Source organism: Pseudochaenichthys georgianus, chromosome 15 (assembly GCF_902827115.2).
Source record: "Pseudochaenichthys georgianus chromosome 15, fPseGeo1.2, whole genome shotgun sequence".
In the NCBI taxonomy this organism is placed as follows: domain Eukaryota; kingdom Metazoa; phylum Chordata; class Actinopteri; order Perciformes; family Channichthyidae; genus Pseudochaenichthys; species Pseudochaenichthys georgianus.
Genome location: NC_047517.1, coordinates 28,809,373 through 28,821,246, shown reverse-complemented (window position 1 = coordinate 28,821,246; position 11,874 = coordinate 28,809,373). Strand labels below are relative to the sequence as shown.

The window sequence follows — 11,874 nt, the reverse complement described above, 5'->3', positions numbered from 1 at the left end:
TTAATCTCAGCAAAGAGAAGAGATGCAATATGCCAGATTATAGCTAATAGCTAATTTCCATCTGTGGTCCATTCTTCTGGACGTGTTTCATTGTGATGATAGTGAGTCAATCTGTTTGTTGGAAAGACAGTAGTTGAGTGATTACTGATAGAACATTATTAAAAGAGATAATTATTCAAAGTGTTGTTACTGACCTTTTTCTCTTTTATTTTCTTTACCTCACCTGTAACTGCTGAGACCCTGAGGAACATGCACACTGGACTGACCTGCTCTGGCAACCTGATTTCCACTGTACGTAATAGTATTTGGTTATGGTATATTATTTATATACATCAAAGGCACAATGCACCCCCCAGAGACACACATGTATTGAGTGTGATATTGTGCATAGGTCAAGTGAAATCATCTTTACACACTAGAAAACTGTAGGAGCGGCAACTTGTTTTGAAATTGAATTTTTAATATCCGATAATGAAGTTGATCTGTTTTCTTTATTCTTCTCTCTTCCCAGCTCCATCCATCACCGTGCTCTGTTCCTGCAGGTCCTGCTTGCTAATCAATGCTTTATTTTTTTACACAATTACAAATAAAGTCAATGTATTGTATGACATGAAGTTGTGCTTCATTCGGAGTCAATAATAAATGCATTCTGCCTTCAACTGCACAATGATTGTGGACTGCACCGACATCCATGTAGCTGCCCCCCAGTAAGATGAACCAAGCAAAGAGGGTCAACATCATGCCTAAGGACATCCAGCTGCCCCGCCGCATCCGCGAGAGGGCTTAGACTGACCTGAGACCAGCACACCCAAATACAACGGCTCTTTTAAGAGCCACCTACAGTTTCAAAGAGTTGCAATCCTACGTTATTATAATTATTAAACTGGTTCATGTGTCACTTAGTTTACTGAACCGTGATGAATGAAAGAAATTAGTGAGGTAGTGGTTTACTGAAGTTACAAAGACATTAATATATGAGTAACAGGTCAGTGTAAACACAAGCTTCTGTCAATTATGGATCACTCAAACTATTTATATAAAATATGTAATAAAGTTCTAAAACAAGTATTAGGTATATTCCTTGATAGCTTTTGGAGAAGGTTGTTTTTAAGTTTACTAAAATCTATCGTTTCAACTGTTTCACTTTATAAAAAGGTAGAGGTGAGTAGAGCATCATTGAGTTTCTTATTCTGTCAGTAAATTATCCAAATTAAATGTTTATCATTATTTTATTCAACCCTAAACAAATTGATTGTACCTTTTTAATAATGACCTTACATGGTTAAGTTAAATTAACTTCAGAAATCAAATCTGTTCTGAGATAAAACTAATAAATGTTTAAAGATAGGAACTTGCCATCCCACTGAAAAACAGTCCGTAGAGATTTAAAGGCGTTAGTTGTAGTTCAGTCCAACGTTTCATTTGGATTCATTTCTCCAACAGTCAACTATTTTCATAAAGAATATATATATTTTTCAAAGTCAACTTTATGTCAATCTTACTCAGTTTGTGTTTATAGACAGAGATCAAAAATACTTTTAAATCAAATAAAATTATACAATTTACAGATATGTATACAAATATATATATATATATATCCTATATAATGATGGTGGACACTTCACCTCCAGCAGGGCAGATGGCTGCACAAGTCCATCGGGGGATGAGGGACGCGCATGGAGTGGATGAAAGTCCCGACCGCAGCACAGCACCAAACTTGCTGGCTGTCAACCTGCCCCGCCTGTGTAACTGCCACTTTGTCCGCTGTCCGCAAGGAATCTGGGTGTTATCCTAGATAACAACCTGTCGTTTACTGCAAACATCGCTGCTACAACCCGCTGCTGCAGATACACGCTTTTCAACATCAGGAAGATACGCCCACAGCTGACCCAGAAATCGACGCAGGTTCTGGTCCAGGCTCTCGTCACCTCACGCCTAGACTACTGCAACTCCCTCCTGGCTGGTCTACCTGCATGTGCCATCCGACCTCTGCAGCTCATCCAGAATGCAGCGGCTCGTCTGGTCTTCAACCTTCCAACATTTTCCCACACCACGCCGCTCCTCCACTCCCTCCACTGGCTTCCGGTAACTGCTAGAATCCACTTCAAGACACTGGTACTTGCGTACCATGCTGCGAATGGATCTGGCCCTTCCTACATCCAGGGACATGGTTAAACCGTACACCCCAGCACGTGCTCTACGCTCTGCATCAGCCAAACGGCTCGCTGCACCCGCACTGCGAGGGGACCCAAGTTCCCATCAGCAAAAACACGTGGGTTTGCTATCCTGGCTCCAAAATGGTGGAATGAGCTCCCCATTGAAATCAGGACCGCAGAAAGCTTACACACCTTCCGGCGCAGACTGAAAACTCATCACTTTCGACTCCACTTCGAGCGATAGAATGACTAACAAAGAACTGCTAACAGAGCACTTATATACTAATAAAGGACTGGCTTATCTAAAGCCAGTTGAGTAGCACTTGAAATGATTGGCTCTTTGAAACCTGATGTTCTTATATGATTCTGTTTTCTTCAAGGTTGTGTCTTCCTGGTCGAATGTACTATTGTAAGTCGCTTTGGATAAAAGCGTCAGCTAAATGCAATGTAATGTAATGTAATGTCCTCCGGTGGCTGTCTGGATGGCAGCTTGCTGGTCTCTGCTCAGTCGCATTGAGGCAAGAATTGCCTCAAGCCACCGACCCCCATGCCCCTTCACCAGCTCCGGCACGGTGACAATGGCCTGATGTTGAGGCCGCGGCTCTGGCTCAGGTGACAAAAGCCATGCCATGCCACACTGTGCGCCCCTCAGTGCAGACCTGAACCAGTCTACATCCTCAGTGGCGATGTCTCTGGCCAGTGGTTTGTATGTCTCCTCTCACTGTTGGTAAAGTTGAGACACCGGCTGGACTACTTTGGAAGTGCCAGGCTTCCTCCACTGGCACTCAACATCTGTGGAGCTGATCTGCCACATGGCACATATTGCCAATGCTGCAGCGTGGCTGCATTTGTACATCCCCCGTGCACAATCAGAGACAGCGCTCTGCATCGCGCCATCATCTCCCATGCAGATCTGTACAAATAAAGTAAGTACCATGTTTGTTAGCATGCTATAATAGATTGAATGAGCAATAATACAAGGATGGTCCGGATCTGGGGGTGGGAGGGGTTTATTTTTTCCATAGTTTTGTCTGATTGTTGTTATTGTTTGTTTTTTCTGTATTTTTTGTAATGTGTGTTGTACTGGTTGTGATTGTACATTGTATTTTTCTAAATGTGTATGAATACATTTTTGAAAAACATTTGATCAACAATAAAAAAGGATTTGGTCAGGATCTAGACTCAGTGTGTAGTTTATAGAGAGGCGAAGTCACGCCCATCTACTTCCGGCCCATGGGACCCCGGAAGCGAAAAATTAACATTGAATTCAATGGAGAGAGAAAACGTATCTTTTGATCCCGTTTGAATTGTGCCACGAACTACACATATGATGTTTGTCAATCTTAAACAATAAGTTCCATGTCAAAAAAGTCACATTTTGTCGTAAAACTGTTGAAATATAAGACTATGAAAAATACGCGACTACAAAGACTACAAATCCCAAATCCCATTCTGGCTCGCGTAAGTGATGTCACAGGCGATAATGCTCCAAGTGGTTGCGACTCGTAATTAAAGCGAAGAAGAAGATCTCATAACTGATTATTCCCTCCAATAAATAAGAGATTGCTAAAAATAAGTTCACTTTTACAAGATGCCTGTGTGCTTTGTACCAGGTTGTAATCACATAAGTGATCATACTTATAGATCATAGCTCGTTCTATCGCTTCCCGTCTGATGAAAGGACCAGGAGTCGCTGGATCAGAGATCTCAGGTAATACACATGTTGTGCATGGAACACAGTCAAGCTAGCTACATAGCTAGTAGCGAGCACGTTAGTTAGCATCACATTACTTAGCCTTGTCATTTGTATTAGCCTTAACATGAAGTGAACCCAAATGTTAAACAGTAAGAGTAGTCATGATGTTAAGTATTTTGTGAAACATTTGAAGAGGAGCCTATCGCCAGGTGCTAAGGGGGCGGGAGGTAGGCTAACGGCAGATTAGCATCTGCGATCTTTTCTACTTAATGCTATCTGCTCAAATGGTTAACATTGAACATTAAAAGATCAGGCAGTTCAGGGAGAGTCGAAGGAAGGAAGGCAGGCAGGCAGCTTTGCATGACATGTATTTATTTATAGAAGGACCATGCATACAAAAACATTAATCTCAGCAAAGAGAAGAGATGCAATATGCCAGATTATAGCTAATAGCTAATTTCCATCTGTGGTCCATTCTTCTGGATGTGTTTCATTGTGATGATAGTGAGTCAATCTGGTTGTTGGAAAGACAGTAGTTGAGTGATTACTGAGAGAACATTATTAAAAGAGATAATTATTCAAAGTGTTGTTACTTTTAAAGTGTTGTTACTGACCTTTTCTCTTTTATTTCCTTTCCCTCACCTGTAACTGCTGAGACCCTGAGGAACATGCACACTGGACTGACCTGCTCTGGCAACCTGATTTCCACTGTACGTAATAGTATTTGGTTATGGTATATTATTTATATACATCAAAGGCACAATGCACCCCCCAGAGACACACATGTATTGAGTGTGATATTGTGCATAGGTCAAGTGAAATCATCTTTACACACGAGGGAAACTGTAGGAGCGGCAACTTGTTTTGAAATTGAATTTTTAATATCCGAAAATGAAGTTGATATGTTTTCTTTATTCTTCTCTCTTCCCAGCTCCATCCATCACCGTGCTCTGTTCCTGAGGGTCCTGCTTGCTAATCAATGCTCATATGTTTTCACACAATTACAAATAAAGTCAATGTATTGTATGACATGAAGTTGTGCTTCATTCGGAGTCAATAATAAATCCATTCTGCCTTCAACTGCACACTGACTGTGGACTGCACCGACATCCATGTAGCTGCCCCCCAGTAAGACGAACCAAGCAAAGAGGGTCAACATCATGCCCAAGGACATCCAGCTGCATCCGCGAGAGAGGGCTTAGACTGACCTGAGACCAGCACACCAAACACAACGGCTCTTTTAAGAGCCACCTACAGTTTCAAAGAGTTGCAATCCTACGTTATTATAATGATTAAACCGGTTCATGTATCACTTAGTTTACTGAACCGTGATGAATGAAAGAAATGAGTGAGGGTAGTGGTTTAAAGAAGTTACAAAGACATTAATATATGAGTAACAGGTCAGTGTAAACACAAGCTTCTGTCAATTATGGATCACTCAAACTATTTATATAAAAATATGTAATAAAGTTCTAAAACAAGTATTCGGTATATTCCTTGATAGCTTTTGGAGAAGGTTGTTTTTTAAGTTTACTAAAATCTATCGTTTCATCTGTTTCACCGTGCATGGAGTGGATGAAAGTCCCGACCGCAGCACAGAACACAACTTGCTGGCTGTCAACGTGCCCCGCCTGTGTAACTGCCACTTTGTCCGCTGTCCTCCGGTGGCTGTCTGGATGGCAGCTTGCTGGTCTCTGCTCAGTCGCATTGAGGCAAGAATTGCCTCAAGCCCCCGACCCCCTTCACCAGCTCCGGCACGGTGACAATGGCCTGATGTTGAGGCCGCGGCTCTGGCTCAGGTGACAAAAGCCATGCCATGCCACACTGTGCGCCCCTCAGTGCAGACCTGAACCAGTCTACATCCTGAGTGGCGATGTCTCTGGCCAGTGGGTTGTATGTCTCCTCTCACTGTTGGTAGAGTTGAGACACCGGCTGGACTACTTTGGAAGTGCCAGGCTTCCTCCACTGGCACTCAACATCTGTGGAGCTGATCTGCCACATGGCACATATTGCCAATGCTGCAGCGTGGCTGCATTTGTACATCCCCCGTGCACAATCACAGACAGCGCTCTGCATCGCGCCATCGTCTCCCATTCAATCTGTACAAATAAAGAAAGTACCATGTTTGTTAGCATGCTATAATAGATTGAATGAGCAATAATACAAGGATGGTCCGGATCTGGGGTGGGAGGGGTTATTTTTCCATAGTTTTGTCCTCTTGTCTGATTATTGTTGTTGTTTGTTTTTTCTGTATTTTTTGTAATGTGTGTTGTACTGGTTGTGATTGTACATTGTATTTTTCTAAATGTGTATGAATACATTTTTGAAAAACATTTGATCAACAATAAAAAAGGATTTGGTCAGGATCTAGACTCAGTGTGTAGTTTATTAATTAATCAATGCTCTCTACATTAGGAAAACACATACCAGTGTACCCGAGGGAGTCACGCACAGCTGTGCCTGGATACCAAACAAATTGACAAGATAACCAAAACCCTTGAATCTACACACAGCAAATAAACTCAATGACACAACGAGATGTAAAAGGAAATCACACATACAGTATAGTCGATATAAAACTGTCCGCTTCAATCTGAAGAGCAACTAAAACAAAACACGGGAGTGTACCTTGTTCTTGTGAACACTAATGTTATCCACAGCACACACAGACCACGAAGTTCTAAAGGAGAACACTAGTTACTGAAACAAACACGTTAGTGTACCTTGTTAGCTAATGTTAGCTAGCTGACATTAACGTTACACATTGCACTCATATTACTCACCAACACCTTGTAAAGCCGGTCCCGCTGCTCGTACAGAACCGAATAACTCCCCTTTCGTGTATGTACAGCTCTCAACGTGTCCAGTCTTGTAGTCACCTCGTTTTATACTTTTATTCTCATTCTGAAAGAAACAGGTGACATTTGCTAACGTGACGGCCATCTTTGTGATGGTGACGCGTATTGTGCGAGACCAAGAGACCTGTAGTTCACTCAGCGGTTTCACACAAAAAATTTTGTAACTTCACAGTTTTACGACACATTTAAATTTTTTTGACTTGCAAAATATTCTTTTAAATTGACAAACATCATATGGTCATTCGTGGCACCATTCAAACGGGATCAAAGATAACCTTTCTCTCTCCATTGACTTCAATGTATAATTTTACACTTCCGGGGTCTCATGGAGCCTCCCGGAAAGGGAGGGACTTCGCCTCTCTATTAATTAATCAATGCTCTCTACATTAGGAAACACATACCAGTGTACCCGAGGGAGTCACGCACAGCTGTGCCTGGATAACCAAACAAATGACAAGATAACCAAAACCCTTGAATCTACACACAGCAAATAAACTCAAATGACACAACGAGATGTAAAAGGAGATCACACATACAGTATAGTCGATATAAAACTAGCCGCTTCAATCTGAAGAGCAACTAAAACAAAACACGGGAGTTTACCTTGTTCTTGTGAACACTAATGTTATCCACAGCCCACACAGACCACGAAGTTCTAAAGGAGAACACTAGTTACTGAAACAAAACACGTTAGTGTACCTTGTTAGCTAATGTTAGCTAGCTGACATTAACGTTACACATTGCACTCATATTACTCACCAACATCTTGTAAAGCCGGTCCCGCTGCTCTTACAGAACCGAATAACTCCCCTTTCGTGTATGTACAGCTCTCAACGTGTCCAGACTTGTAGTCACCTCGTTTTATACTTTTATTCTCATTCTGAAAGAAACAGGTGAAATTTGCTAACGTGACGGCCATCTTTGTGATGGTGACGCGTATTGTGCGAGACCAAGAGACCTGTAGTTCACTGAGCGGTTTCCACAAAAAAATGTGTAACTTCACAGTTTTACGACACATTTTAATTTTTTTGACTTGCAAAATATTCTTTTAAATTGACAAACATCATATGTGTCATTCGTGGCACAATTCAAACGGGATCAAAAGATAACCTTTCTCTCTCCATTGACTTCAATGTATAATTTTACGCTTCCGGGGTCCCATGGAGGCTCCCGGAAAGGGAGGGACTTCGCCTCTCTATCGTAACTCAACGAGAGAGTAATGTCAAATGACAGTACAATTGACCAATCATATCTTCCCTCTAAATGGGCGGGCTTTATTTTCGCGGACTTTATGACAAGTTCCGCCCGCTGTGAGGTCTATGCAAGTGGTGCAGTGACGCGTCCTAAAACCCGGAAGTAAGCTTCGCTCGGATTCCCTCGACAGAAAGCAGTGGGATTTCTCCATAGGATTTTGGAAAATAGCTCGAAATAAGGTCTGTGGAAACGAACCTGTTAGATAAATGCACGTTGTGTTCAGCCGGATAATATTCACATGTCTATCTTACTTTTTTTGATTCATAAATCTAATCGATAGATTTATGATCGATAGATTTATGATTAGCATAAGTTCGTTCATGATGGCTCACTTCAGTGATAGTGATGACATCGTTGCGAAATTATTAACCGAGTCATTTTCAAGATTGAGTTACAATGATAAACTGGAGTGGCAAAGGATCAGCTGAATGACCTGCAAGTGCTTCATCCAAAAGGACAGGAGGATGGACTTTGTGTTTCAGTGATTTGATCATCAAAGGTAGGCCAAGTCATTTTCAATGCGGGCCACGGTGCCGACTTAATTCATTGTAATTGCTACTTGGCTGTGGGTGCCCTGTCATGATAGGTGTTTATATAAATGGTGTTGTTTTGTGTGGTAGAGGGTCGCTGTCATTGATGCGGTTTGCACCCCGGACCACTGTTTTGATATTCCGCTGAAGTATACGTTGAGACGTAATATCTATTCTTTTTTTTCGAGGGGAAGGGGGGGTCAGAGGGCCTAGGTATAAAAGTCACGGCTCACCACTGATATACACCCAGTCTTCCTGAAAGAACTTGCGCTGAGCTTCATTTAAATCTTGAAAATAAGATTAGAACAGATATCAAACATCATAATTGGACACAATATTTTGTTACATAATAAGACATGGAGTTTTACATAATTCGTTTTTAGTCAACAGTTAAGACAGTGAGATCGCACTGGCTCAGATATCCATAATAGCAATCATTTTAACTAATAGAGCATTCGCAGAAAATGTAAAACAAAGAAGAATTAGTTCATTGTGTTTTTACGTCGAGCAAAACCATTTGCATCTTCAAGTAAAAATGAACATAACACAGAAACCTTTCACAGCAGTGTATCTACATATGAAGTGTTTAGTATATTCCCAGGACATAAGACTTTTGGTAAACAGATAAGTTCACCGGGAGCAGTTTACCTCATTGATGTTTGGTGTCGATAGGCTTGGGAATCTCCGACTGTGGAAACCCACTGACATCGACTATCTGTCTTTTATTTTCTCATCTGTAAAGACACAAAATAAAAATACTGTACTTTAGATCCCTGCAGCTCCTGGCTTTAACTAGGCTGCGCACACCATACATGACATAAAAGGGAAGGCCACTTCAAAGGAACACAATTATCAGACTTACCTACTCATCATAAAAAAATACAGCTATCTCGTCACTGAAAATAGCCTCTCTGCTAATACTTGAACATCGCATTATGCACTTCACTTTATCTTTCCATCATTTATTCCATGCTTAGAGTCATGTCATTACCACCCATCAGCACTTACAAAAAAAAATCTGTTTATCTGGATTCTGCTGCTCAGGACTCTCCTCACACTATCTGCCATGCTTGCCTTGCATATTTTTGATTATTCCTTACCACCAAACATAGCTTAAATGTTTAGGCCTATTGTTTCAGTAGGCATAGGAAGGGGCTTATCGACTCTTTTTATTCGCCACTGAGCGTAATTCAGTTTTTTAAATCATGATACACCAAGAGCACTGCTCCCAGTTCAGCTGGTATAAAGCCTGACGTAGCCATTACAGCTAATAAAACTGAGGTTATAACAAATGGAGGCATATTTACTCTTTAAACAAACTTGTCAAGCGTGCAGCGCATTCATTCGTCTAACAGTGTCACAGTCAGACCTTGCAAATTGAAGTCATGTTGCTGGCCCGTTAATATGTTTGCGTACATGGTACAGTTCACATAATACAAGGAAAGTAATTATGTTTACCCCGTGTGTTCCACTTTCAGGTGAGTCACACAGGACGGGAATGCTGCCTTGAACAACAACACTGAAATAGAAGTTTACACATTCAGTTTCACCCCATTTCCTTTGATTTATTTTTTGCCAAGCCAGCAAGTGTAATTGGAGAAATAATAAAAATGTTCTAATGTTGCCACAGACAAAAGAGGGTAGGAGTTTGTTTGTGTGAGGGAAAAAGGATCCTGAAGGACATCATAAATATGGCTTGAAAAAGGGGAATAAAAACCAAGAAAACTCAAATTAACCCAGAAACAAAGGAGGCAGAGGCCGGAAACAAGTAATTCAAATCAGCCCAACTTCATCTAAAGTGGATGATTTTCTGAAAAACTGCAACCAACAGAGTATGATCCTGAACCCAATTACAGAAAATGAACTGCTTGATATTGTTAATACTCAACACAGTAAACAGTCCAAAGATTATTTAGGTTGCACCAACATTAGGTTGCACCAAACATTGTAGCCCCCCTAGTAAATATATGCAATAAATCTGTTCCAACAAGGTATTTTTCCCAATGAATGAAAATCGCGAAGGTGATTCCGGTTTTTAAATCTGGTGATAAATCTAGTTTTAATAATTATAGACCCATTTCTTTACTACCACAATTCTCAAAAATCCTGGAAAAACTCTTTAACAACCGTCTGGAGTCATTCCTCAGCAAATGTAATATACTATGCTCCAGCCAATATGGATTTCAGAAAAATCACTCTACTTCTTCAGCAGTAAATGAACTGGTTGAAGAAATTACCAACAACATTGAGAACAAAATGATTCCATCTGGTATATTCATTGACCTTAAAAAGGCTTTTGATACTGTGAACCATACTACACTGCTACACAAAGTAGAACATTATGGCATAAGGGGTCAAGCCAAATAATGGGTTAAGAGTTATCTGATAAATAGGCTACAATATGTGGACATAGACGAGGCGAAATCAAACAATCTTCCTATAACATGTGGAGTCCCTCAATTAGGGGTGTGCAACAACTAATCGACTTAATCGATTACCAAATGTAGTTGCCAACTAATTCAGTCGTCGATTCGTTGGTGACGTCATCACGTGCGTTTTACGCGCCGGTTAAACATCCAACGTTATTGGTACTGGAGACATTTAAAAAAATATGTCATGTATTATTGCTAAAAAACTTATATCGCAGTCTTAGTGTGGCCAGCTCGTTTATAATATGTAAAAAGACAAACAAATGCGTCTATGATGTATTTTCGATCAGACGAGATCTCTCTCCCTGGTCTGTGTGGGAGGGGCGGGGCAGTTTACACACAGCGGCTGCTACATGCAGCTATGGAACGCCCTTTGCGCCACAATTCGCGCGTTTATTCGCGCGTAGTTTCGCGCGGATTAACGGGGAGGTCCGTTTATTCGCGCGAAACTACGCGCGAATAAACGGGGAGGTCCGTTTTATAAACGGGGAGGTCCGTTTGAGTTCAAAGTCTCAGTAACCAATCAGTGAAGAGCAAAACCAGACCAAAGCAATCTGTAGATGAAAAGTTCCTGACATTGTGAGGCTGTAAATTGTACGTTATTCCAGATTCAGGGGACTATGTATTAAATTGGCTTTCAATATAATAAATATATCAATCAATATAACCTGCCTTCATTGTATTTTAAAATAAAATCGCCTTACCTTATCTTACTGAAGTGAAGGGTATTTATGTCTCCTTAAATCACCTTTTAAAAGTACTTCTTATAACATGGCATGTTGGCACATATCAAAATGATCAGTCTCTGGTCTTGCTAGAAATGCAATGTCACTCACCTTAGAGCCACTGTCTTATGAGATACTTAGCTTAGAAATCAGATGTTTGGAAAACTTAAAAACTCTTGTGAAAACACAGATGTACTCATGTCATCCATTTTTTTTGGTATTTCAC

At 40.8% G+C, this 11,874-nt stretch overlaps 1 long non-coding RNA gene across 1 annotated transcript; it reads left to right on the top strand.

Moving 5' to 3' along the window:
* The first annotated feature begins 4,473 nt into the window (after window positions 1-4,473).
* Window positions 4,474-4,878, top strand: LOC139435248 (uncharacterized). Its single transcript, XR_011644537.1, has 2 exons — window positions 4,474-4,562; window positions 4,784-4,878. It is a non-coding gene; the product is annotated as an uncharacterized lncRNA (long non-coding RNA).
* Window positions 4,879-11,874: the final 6,996 nt, after the last annotated feature.